General features: G+C 39.4%; 1 long non-coding RNA gene across 1 annotated transcript; it reads left to right on the plus strand.

Moving 5' to 3' along the window:
* The first annotated feature begins 2319 nt into the window (after positions 1-2319).
* On the plus strand, positions 2320-2788 carry LOC146512980 (uncharacterized). Its single transcript, XR_014875697.1, has 2 exons — positions 2320-2558; positions 2688-2788. It is a non-coding gene; the product is annotated as an uncharacterized LOC146512980 (long non-coding RNA).
* Positions 2789-12012: the final 9224 nt, after the last annotated feature.

The raw sequence follows: 12012 nt of genomic DNA on the forward strand, positions 1-12012 counted from the left end.
GTCAGCTCCGATATCTGAAATAAAACAGACAAATTATTCATTTAACATTTCTGCTTTTAGATCACTTCCTGACAACATTTGTAAGTTCATCCTTTACGGTATGTTATATAGAAAGTTACTTTTTCTGCTCGTTTTGGAATGCAAAAGAGCAATACCTCTGCCAAAGGACCGTTAAGCTTCTGTAATCGTTGCTCGACCACACAATCCCCCGACAAAATGCAACAACACCGAATGTTGTAATGCTGGTTCAAAATTCTCGTGTTGAGACTGAAATAGGAATGAGAAATGAGGAGTTGGGGTGCAGAGAGATGGAAAACTTGTGCAACATTGGTTGTAACGCAGCAAAATGAAATCAGCCCTCCATTGTGGTTCACTGGACTGAACTAGAGGTTTGGGGATATGATACCAATGGGACATGGACAATAAAGGGCAAGGGGAGCAGAGGTGAACGGTGAGGGAGGCGATGGCTTTAAAGTGATCTTGTCTGAGAAGTCCAAGTGCTATCTGCCATTTCTCTGTGACTCAGTTTCACTGTCATTAGTTGTTGCACAAACTACTTGAGCTCATTAGCTGCACACAAAATATCAGCGAGGTCTAATTGAGACTATGTGGTCACGAGTGTGAGGGTTTTAACAGGCTCGCCCTCCCCTACGGGGAAATGTTGAAAATGTGATTACGCGAGGGAGATGTTGGAAATTATCAGGGGAAATGTTAAGAAAACATCATCTGGTTTTACCCAGGGCTGATCTACTACCCAGTGACTGTTCACCCACACCACAGGATCCCTAATAAATAAGACTACAACTGTGCACTTCACTTTTATTGTGCGCGTGTGTGTGTATCTGATGTGTGTGTGTGTGACCTACCCTGTCCCTTGGCACGTGGAACATTTTGCACTGCTGTTTTTACAAGCTGCGCGTTAAGCTGTCCATCAAATGCCAGGAAAATACCCTGGATCCTTTTCCCCCTATTACACACACACACACAAATGCGCACACAGACATTGATTCCCCAGAAGCCACAATCGCAGTAGCGGTAGCTGCTCCTCTGCCAAGCTCTTAAACACACTGAAACCAACCTCTCCACTCTTTACAGCCTCTTTTATACATGAGCCTTCTCTCCTTACATCTCTCCCTCGCTCATCCATCCTCCCTGCCACCCATCATTTATCTCTCTTTATATCGCTCCCTAAATATCCTTTCTGCTTAGATACAGGCCGCGTTATAAAGCAAGCAACTGCTGACTAGATGGGCTGTGATACAGCCAGCCTCATCTGGCCTTACCACCTTAGATTGGCTTGTTGTGAGATACGCTTGTAAATGTAAAATACAGCTTGACATGGCGCACGGCTCTCTATTACAGCTGCTTTTTTTACAGTCAAAAGAAAGGGTGCAAAGGCTGCGTGAGCATTTCAGTGTGTCTGTGTTTCTGCTTTATTACAGGTAGGCCAATATATCATGATGAAATTAAGCATGAAGGTTACACCTGAATCACAGCCACAAAATATCTGTGTCGCTGTAAATTTACCCTCGCATGAGGGTTATATTGTGTCCTCGATTAACTACTAGAAATCCATTTTGGTCATGCTGTTGTAAATAAGCATCATCTTTCTGGGTGTAGAGTGTCTGTGTACTATTAGGATCTACAGTAAGTAATACGTCAGAGGTTTTAGCTGTTTCAGATTGTCCACAAGATTGTCCATTTTGCCTTTAATTGATAATGTAGTTAGCCAAGAGGAAGACAGGAAATGTTGCGATACATGCAACAAAGAGCCCTTGTCTTGTGCCACTTTAAGCTTTTAGCATGGAGCATGCAGGAATGTGCAGTTTCTTCTGTAGAAATGTGGACACTGGCCTTGTGTAACAGAAATATGTAGTTATCATAGCCTGTATTTAAAGGAAGGACGTAGCCATGGTGACATCACCCACTGGTTACTTAACACAACATATTTTAAACAGGAAAAAGAAGAGCCAGGAAGCTGGAGCAAGAAGCCTGAACTGTTTACCAAAATGAAACATGTGGCAGATGTTACTGCCCTGTTCTGGTATTAAGTTACTTATCTCTACTTCCTGCTTTAGTGTAACAGGGCGTCCCTTAGCGGCTGGAAACACAGTGAGATGGACCAAGGCAAGTGTAGTGGAACAAAAAGTATTTATTTTCTATACAGCTCTCCTTACAATAATTAACTCTTCGAGCTTCTTCACAGCACAGAAAACCACACTCTAATGACAACTGGCAGCCTTAAATATGTTCAGCTGTCACAAACTTAACCATTATTCCACTCTCAGGTAAGTTATTAAACCCAACCTTCCACCACAGTATACAATATATCAATAAGAATAAATAATTACATAAATACATTTCACATTTACATATTAATAAATATTTCACACTTTAATATTACACCAAACCCAATATTATAAAAACCCAGAAACCCAAGCACAAAAAGATTCACCACACTCTCTTTACCAATGGTCTCTCCCGGAACCTTTAAATGGTGTCTGGACCCCCGGGGAAACATTTGCCCAAACACCTTGAAGAGGACACAGGCAAGAAAGGTGAGTAATCATTATCTTACACTTATTTGCACCACTTTTATCCCTAGATTTCGCACACACATTTGCATTAGTTTTCCTTACTGGTAAACCTTAATCACAATTTCAATCACCATTCTTTTCTCCTGACAGACAACCACCACATTCCTTGATGAGGAGCAGCTGTGCAGGATCTGAAATAAGGCTACCAACTGATTTTAAAATTCCCAATAAATAGTCAATAAATATTTAAACTTCTTGTGTGCAAATGTTTTACTGTGCAAATCCATGGTTAAAGTGCACTGCTAAATAAAGTGCTTGATAAGGTGCTTTTAATAAAGTGAAAGGTGTGCTCTAAAGTGCTATACAGATAATATAATATAAATGTAGTAAGGGAGTCCTCTTCCTTACATTTAGTTACTGAACAATATGTATAATGTTCCAATAGTGTAAGACCTTTTTAACCATAATATTTATTCAAATTCATTCAAACAAATCCATTTAATATGAACTTAATCCTAAACTCCATGCCTATGGCATTTCTTTTGATGACCTGAATTTCATGAAAGGCAGCTGCATTTTAACATCCCTATCCAGGAATCCAGATTTCTTCCACATTTAGATTAAGATTTCCACATTTGGTTTCATTTTGTATTTGACTTTCACAAAATGGTCTGCCCTGCCTTCTGTGAGTTTTAACTTCCAACAAATCATCACAGATCAGCTGCACAAAGAGAAAGTTTTTGTAGTTTTGTTTCTATTTACCACCACATTGGATTAAAAATTCTGAACATTAGACTGAAGTGCAGTCATTCAAGTTTAATTCAATGGTTTTTAGAGGGGTTTAAGGAATTATTATTAAGGAATTACAGACATTCACACAGTCCACATTTTCAGAGATTCAAATTGAATTGGACAATTGACTGTCAGTCAGCAGTTTTATGACCAGCTTTCTTTCTTATTTCATGACAAATAAAGCAGAAATAAATGTTGACATTGAATTTTTTTTTAGCTGTTAAATGTAATTTTAAGTTATAAAAAGATGTCAGTGCAAAAAAAAAAAAAGAGTTATAGCAAAAGTTTTAGGAGCATTTAAATCAACTCTCTGGTAGATTTTGCTGACACCAGCTTAGCAACACCAAGTGTCCTGAATGACCACAAAAGATACCTAAAGTGGAGGATAGCAGAATTATTTCCATGGTTAAGAAAAACATCACAGGTGTATCACTGTCTAAAATCAAGATACATTCATAAATGGAAATAAAGAAGATTTACAACACTGGTTACACTCCAGAACAAGAAGCCCAGATTAGACTTTGCCAGAAAACATCTAAAGGAACCTGCACAGTTCTGACAAACCTCTTTGAACAGATGAAACCAAAATTAACGTGAGCCAGAATGACATGAAGAGAAAAATAAGGAGAAAGAGAGAAACAGTTCATAATCTGAAGCATACCACATCATCTGTCAAACATGGTGGAGGTAATGTTACAGCATGGGGACGTATGGCTGCCAGTGGAACTGGGTCACCAGTGTTTATGGATGATGTGACTGCTGATGGAAGTAGCAGGATGAATTGTGAGATGTACAGTGCTATGCTCTCTAAAGTACTCTGCAAAACTGATTGAACGGCTTCAAAGTGCAGATGGATAATGACCAAAAGCATACTGCAAAAAAAAATCAAGTTTCTCACAGCAAAGAAATTAGATATTCCTCAATGACCAAGTTAGTCACTTTTAGTTACTGAAAACAAAAATGTGAGCAAAGAGACCCACAAGCAAAAGCTGAAAGCGGCCGCAGTAAAGGCCTGGTGGAGGGAGGAGAAAAAGCATTTAGTGATGCACATGGCTCCAAGACTTCAGGCAAAGGAGACAGCATTCAAGAAAATCTTTATATTTAACCCTTTATTAGTTTATCCAATTAATTTTGAGGCTCTGAAATTGGGGTACATTGTATACAAATGTCTAATTCCTAAACATTAATCCACAATTTCTGTTAAACCCCTTGAAATAAAGTCTACACTTCAATCATGTGCTGATTGTTGATTGAAAATCCACTGTGGTGGTGTACAGAGGCAAAACTACAAAAATCGCATCTCTATCCAACAAATTATGAACCTAACTATATTTAATAGTTTCTCTTCTCAGAGCAGTAGTTGGAATTTTAATAAAGAGAAACACTACACAGTTCAGGCATTTTAAAAAATACTATATTTGTGTTTATTTCAATCAAAAAAAACATGCCATGCTTTCCTCTTAGGCTATAATGACATTCTTCATATGAGTTCAGCAAGAAAATGTTTGTTTTATAGATATTCTACGTTGATATATGCAGTTCACTGGCCATCAGCACTTTCAAAAAATCAGTATTGGCCTTACCCTTCAAAAACTCAGTTAAACCCCTGGTTTATCTATACATCTGTGTGCACGAGAGACACTGTACCTGGGGAGAAAACACTGCAGAGAACCTTTGACAAATAAAAGGTGGGAGACAAAGGGGAAAGCTAAAAGGAGAGAAAGCATCACAGGGGCCATGATGGAGGGAAAAACATCAATACCGTGTGCATTTAGAGGAAGTGAGTGAGAAAGAGCAAGAAAGACAGAGCCATGGGAGAGAGGCAGGGAGCTCCGCTGAGAGAGAGAAGGAGGCTTGAAAATCAAGAGAGGAAGTCTAAATGAGATTATCTGAAAGAAGTCGAAGACAATGAGAGAAGCATTCAGAGAAATAGACAAAGGGAAGAGTGGAAGGCTTTCTATGACTTGAGCTGCAGGAAAAATCAAGCCTTGTCCATGAAGTGCATTCTGCTCAAGCCGATCTTCAGCTTTGCTTTTAGCACAGACATAAAGACTTCTAGTCTCCATTAATGTGCAAACAGTAATTGACATCTTACCTGCATACGTGCATGAAGTAGCCACGGTGATAGGATGAAAGACCGTACAATGAAACAGACTTGTGGCAAAGAAAAAAACAAAGAAAAAACCCCACATATCCCTGGAACTCTGCTAATGTGCAAAAGCATAAACAAAATAGTTCATATTAAAAAATATCACAAGATAAGACTTATTTATTTGGTATTATGTCATTATCAACAAACTGCCAATTTGTGAGTCCATCTTTCAGCATTTTCTCTTCCCTGCCTTTATGCTTTTTCTAGTTTTTGACCACAAATTGAGCTTTTTGCATGTTTGCACAAAGTAAACTATTGCAAGAATATGTCAGACCAAACAGCAGTTGTTAGTGTCAAATGTTTGTTTGTTTATGGTCTTTTTGTTAGATTTGTTGACCATAAGAACAACATAATATTCAAATGAACCTATTATCTCAAACAAAAACAGCTCTTGAACATATATGTTGGTTAGTTCTACATCGACTGTCTGAAGCAAACTAATCACACTCCAGCTAGAATTTTTAAACACATCAAATATCTAAACACATATCACGTTTCTGGTCAAAAAATATGTACCGTATTCCGTCTTCATGTCTAGTTATTACATCCCACTATACCCTTAAAATAAACGCGATAATGTGTCTAAACCATATGAGCTACCAGTCTGTCTTATGTCTTTTAGGTCAGTTCAAATCTGTTAAAAATACCGTGGTTTTTTTTTTAGTTTCTGTTACTCCTGTCCTGAGGTCACATAAATATAAAAAGGTGATTACACAGAAATAAACTTAAGGATCTGCACGGCTATGTACATTAAATCAGCTGATTTGTCCACCGTGCTGAACAGATTTACATTAAAATTACCCAAACAGAAGGAAACAAACCTATAAACTTTCTCTAACAGCACTGTGATATAGAGAGACAGTCAAATGATGACGTTTAACCAGGTCAACATGGACAACGATACATCCTAATCCTGTAAAAAGATGAATGTAATGAGTAACTCACCGATATTCTTTTTCGTCCCATGGCTCCCATCCAGTAAGTTACAAACTAAATTTGTGTTTTTCAAAGGTTGTTTTAAGCATGTGCGTTTGCGCGCGCGTGTGTGTGTGTGTGTGTGTATGTGCAAAGGTTTTTGGTGGGGTCACATCAACAGACAGTCAGCGATATAATTGCACCTCATTAGTCGTACAGATTGGCGCCTTTCACTCCCCTTCCATTTTCCTCAGTTTGGACGACCCCATAGGATGGCTGCCACTCAGAAGAAAGCCATTAACCAATCACAGCGTGGCATTTGTCACTAAGGGAAAAATAATGATAATTGTAATCCTTAGGATCTCCCAGATAACTAATTTATTTCATTTAAAAGCCAAATTACAGTGCTCAAATGCAGCGGAGGCCACAGTGGCACTCAAAGCAGAGCGTCGGAGAGGGATGAGCGACGTGTCGTGTCTTCATTAACTGTGCGAGAGGGAACCAAAGACTCTGCACGCAATTAATGCAACATCACAGTGCTAACACTTATCACACCACAGAAATACACACACACACACACACATTGTGAGTGACATAGACACAACAACGCACTGCTCATTACTCCTGTGCAGGTCTGGTCTCCATGGTCTAGGTGATGTGATGGGGGCTCTGGGAGCAGCTACCCAGTTGTCTGACACACACACACACACACATACCTATACCCACAGACATGCACACACACATTCGCGCACACGCTCACAGGCACATAGTCTGCTATAAGGGATCAGGATGAGGGAAACCTCTGATTTGCCGCCTTTTATCTCAGGCGCAGAAACATGCACACACACACACACTCCGTCTCTCCCGCTCTCTTTCACACACAAACACACGCACACACACTCATGCACAGTGGAGTCATATCTTGATTAGGCGGCTTAGGTGGTCCCAGGGAAATACACTCATCTCTGTCTCTCTGCCTCCCCCTCTCTGGCATGTTGTTATCTCCAGGGTCCAAATGTTTGGAGATATCTTCACACACACCTGATGGCAAACAACCTCAGTTGTCTCCCCAGCCTGTCCTTCTTCTAACAGGCTTCTGCAGCCTTGACCGGACCCACAGCCTGTTTTACAAAGGGTCGTCCCCAACACCTATTTAGCCCAGTTTGTCAAAAAGGAACAGACGGAAAGGTAAATGCAAAGGTGGTGAGGTTTACACTTGCAAAATCCTCCTCTGGAAAATTGGATTCCTCAGAAACTGAGGAATTGAATTTACATTTTGTTAAAATGAAACTGTGTTTGCACCCAACACTCTTTGCAATAGTTTGGTTTTTGGGGGGGAGGGGGAATGCCCGTCAAAGATGTCAGTTGTTAATTTTTTGGGTTTGTTGAGAAAAGAGATAGTTCAACTCATACATGTTCCATGATTGTGTACTCAGTTAACTTGTTTGTGCAAAAGACTGCAAAAGAAAAGATTTGTTTTATATGAAATGTCTCTTTATAGGCTACCAAGCAGTTAGTTTTACTGCAAAGGCAGTAAGTTGTCCCACCCCCAAAAACCAACACCGAAGTATAGAGAATCTTCAAACTGTCACAGCTATGCAATGATTTCTTTTCTTTCCCTATCACTACAACTGCTTTACACCCCTTTGCACTTATCAAAAACAACAATAGAAATTGTGTGTTCACAGTGTGAATACATCCATTACAGCCTTAGAGAGATAAACGCCCTCAGAAACCAGAAGAGGAGTTCCTTGTCTGTTACACAGATAGTAAACCGAGTTATAAATCAACTCATCTACACGCTATGCAAAACGCAGAAAACACGTTCATTGGACAACTAAGGTGTGTTTCAGATAACATGATGATGGAGGGAGAAATGGAGAAGTCTCTGCATGACTGACGGTGTGTCAACTCTTGTTGCACCTCATTTTTAAATGAAATAATCACTCACTAGAAACTAAGACTTGCCAAATAGTCATCCTCTAGTATCAGAGTCATACACTTTGCCTCTCATACACCTCTCGCTTTCAACTTAACTAGTCACAGTCAGTAACCCATTTCTGGTGTATTTTAATGCAACAGGTAGCCCGTCAGCACCTGGATAACCATTTAGTGTCAATCACATGGCCTAAAACCAGAGATAAACTTTTTCCTGACTTTCATTTTGACTTTGGCTTTTCCGATGCTGTTTGGTTAAAGCAGTGTGGTCAGATTTAGGGAACAAAAATAAGCACCAACCTTAGAGAAATGATCACACACAGGCATTTTTACAAGTTAAACACAAGTTAGGATTAGAGTAATTACACTGTTAACATTAGTAGAAAATTGTCATTGGTTGAGCAAGTCACAAATCAATTCATAATAAAAGTATTAATAATAATTAGTACTTCGGCTGGAACAAATCAGCTGAAGACCAGTGATTTTTCCAGTATTTCTGATGATCCTGTCCAGTTTGTTCCTGTCTCAGTTAGGTTGCCATACCAGACTGAGGTTTTGAAGATAATTTAATTAATCATCATAATCTAACCATCTGTAGTGGTCAGTATCTATCAAAAGTGGTCAAAGGAAGGAACAGTGGTGAACCACCGACAGGTCATGGGCAGTCAAGGCTCAATGATTCATGTGGGGAGCGAAGGTCAGCTCCCACAGACAGTGGGAACAGACAAAGTGAGTCTTGTTCAGATTGCTGAAAAAGTAAATGCTGGTTCTGATAGAAAAGTGTCAGAATACACAGTGCATACCAGTTTGTTGCATTTGGGGCTGCATAGCCACAGACCAGTCGGGGTGTTATGCTAACCCTTGTCTACCTTCAAAAGCACCAACAATGGACACATGACTATCAGAACCGGACCACAGAGTTATGGAGGGAAGTGGCCTAGTGTGATCAATCACATTTTCTTTTACATCACACGGATGGACAGGTGCATGTGCGATGCTTAATTGGGGAACACCTGGTAAGCATTGGCTTTGATTGACATTCTGTACGGCAACCTTGAGTCCATGTGGATATTATTTTGACACGTGCCACCTACCTAAGCATTGTTGTAGACCACGTACACCCTTTCATGGAAACGGTATTCCCTGATGGCTGTGTCAAAAATGCTTTAGGAATGGTTTGGTGCACAACAACAAGTTAGAGGTGTTGACTTGGCTTCCAAATTCCCCAGATCTTAACCCAGTCGAGCATCAATGGGATACGGGAAAAACATGAAGGCCCCATCTTGCAAAAAGCAGGACTTAAACAATCTGTTGCTAACATCTTGGTGCCAGATACCAGAGGGCACGTTCAGGAGTTCTGACGGTGTCCGTGCTTTGATGAGTCAGTCCTGTTTTGGCAGCAAAAGGGGGATAACATAATGTTAAGCAGGTGGTTACAATGTTATCCATGACCTGTGTACGTAATATATTATATATATTATGTAATTTACAGTTTAAATAAACTTCTGCATGTATGCAACAAATTTATGTTGGTGTGTTTAAACTTAGTTTACATTGGACCTCATTGCTAAAAATAGGTTTTCGGGAATTTCGTTATTATGATTACAGTGAATTTATTTATTTATCTAGCGATACCTTTGTGGCATCCTTGAACAAAGTCAGTCAGTGCTGTTTTGTTGAGGTTCAGCTGTCAACGCTCCACTGCATGCATCCTTGTCTACAGTTTTCTGTTAACAAAGTCCAAGATCCTGTGTCATTCCTGTTTGTGTCTGTCTAGTCTTGGTGGCTAACATTACTCAACACAAGTATGTGTTAGCCAAATAACTTTAACCCGCTAGCTGACTCATTCAAATTTCTGCAAACAGCTTTGAAAGCAGCTGGGCTGATCCAAAGGGGCTTCTAAATGGGACAGGACACATCCAGTGTCTAATTCGTGTTTTTGTTCTTTCTGGGGGGGGGGATTGTTTATTTGTCAAAGGACATTTATATTGAAATGCAGTCCAGGTAGTTGTTTTTAGCATCATTTAGCATGATGCCTTCAGTTACAGACATAATAGTTGGGCCACTCCCCAATAGCTTTGATAGTTTGATCACACACTGTGGGTAGGGTGTTTTCTTCCTGGTTGCAACACTTTTTCAATCAGTACCACTTTTGTCAGTGTTGTTAAAAACTAGCTCGGTTTGTGCATTGCTGTTCTGGTTTCGTATTTCTCTGTAATGTAGCACAGCATGAAACTAGAACTATATGCTAACTTCCAGCTTCAAATTTTTATTCTTGGACTTTGAATAATTGCCAATTCATAATACTGTAGCAATTATGTTATACTTGATCCTGGTCTAGTCCTTCAGTTCATCCACACTCTGAAACAGGTGTTTTGGCCCCCGCTCCCCCTTTTTATGTCAACCTTTGTTTTGATTGGCTGCTGCTCACAAACAGAAGGTTTAAACAGTATGTGGGCAGGGCATATTAAAGATAACACCTCTCCCTGTCTCATATAGAGCCAAGAGCAAAAGGAAGAAGGTCTAAAGAAGAGCACTCTGCAGCTGAGTTATTGAAGTTTTGTATTTTCTAATTAGCTTTCATTTTTTACTTTTTTCAGTTAAGTTTAATTTCAGTCAGGTTCCAGAGAAGGTGTATTCATTCCACTTTAACTTTTTATTGTTTTAAAGTCTTTTGTTTTCATTCATTTCGGTGTTGTTTTTAGTCTTTTGACTAATATTGCAAGAATAGCAATGCAGGATTTAAACAAATTACATAGTTATTACAATAAAAACCCAACACTCTTTGAAAAAAGTAGACTCACAGTCTTGTAAATCTCAGTAAACATGTCCATCAAAGCCACATCAGGCAGGTTATAAGAGATGTCTAAAGCCTCTAAATTTTTTGCTTGTTTTAGTTCGTTTTCCAAGTGCATAGATTTTTTTCAGGTGTTTTTAACTTAAACCTAAAAACTGTAACCTAAACACCTTCTAATGTCCCAGCAAACTCTATATTTAACGATCAAATCAATTTCATAAATGTGCTACTCAGCTAGGAAAATCCTTTGTCTGGAGCTGTTCTAATAATGACAGAGAAATAAAAGCTAAATAGATATATTTACCCATAAGCCAGTACATTATTAGCCTGCTGGTTTTTTGCATCATGCACTGAAATGACACCATCTGCTAGAAGTGGAAATTCCCCAGTTTATAACTGGCTTACTATCTTACTACTATTTTTTTTTATCGCACTCCTGCAAAACATCATTAACCAACTACAGAACAGAATGACACAGGAAAGATATATTTGGGGAACATTCAGGCTGTATGGGAGTTGGCATACAAAGCTTTTAACTTCACAGGACAACAGTGATTAACCTTGAATTTCCAGCCATAATCCTCGCTGTACACAGTAACACATTTGACTTTGTGTGACAGTAAGTAAACCATGCTAGGAACATTCTTTCAATAGACCGCCAGCACTGGTACTGATGAATGATTGACATAAGAAAACACAAACACACGTACACAGTTTCTATCGTTTTCACACACACACACTGATCTGGTTGAGTGGGCCCTGCTCACAACGTAATGACTGTGCTATGTGCTTTTTATTTTTCTTACTCCCGTAAAGTTGACTCACGCTCCGCTTCCTAGCGTGTGTGTCGAAACGCTAACACAGTTCACTCTTCTCATATT

Source organism: Neolamprologus multifasciatus, chromosome 8 (genome assembly GCF_963576455.1).
Source record: "Neolamprologus multifasciatus chromosome 8, fNeoMul1.2, whole genome shotgun sequence".
Classification (NCBI taxonomy): Eukaryota; Metazoa; Chordata; class Actinopteri; order Cichliformes; family Cichlidae; genus Neolamprologus; species Neolamprologus multifasciatus.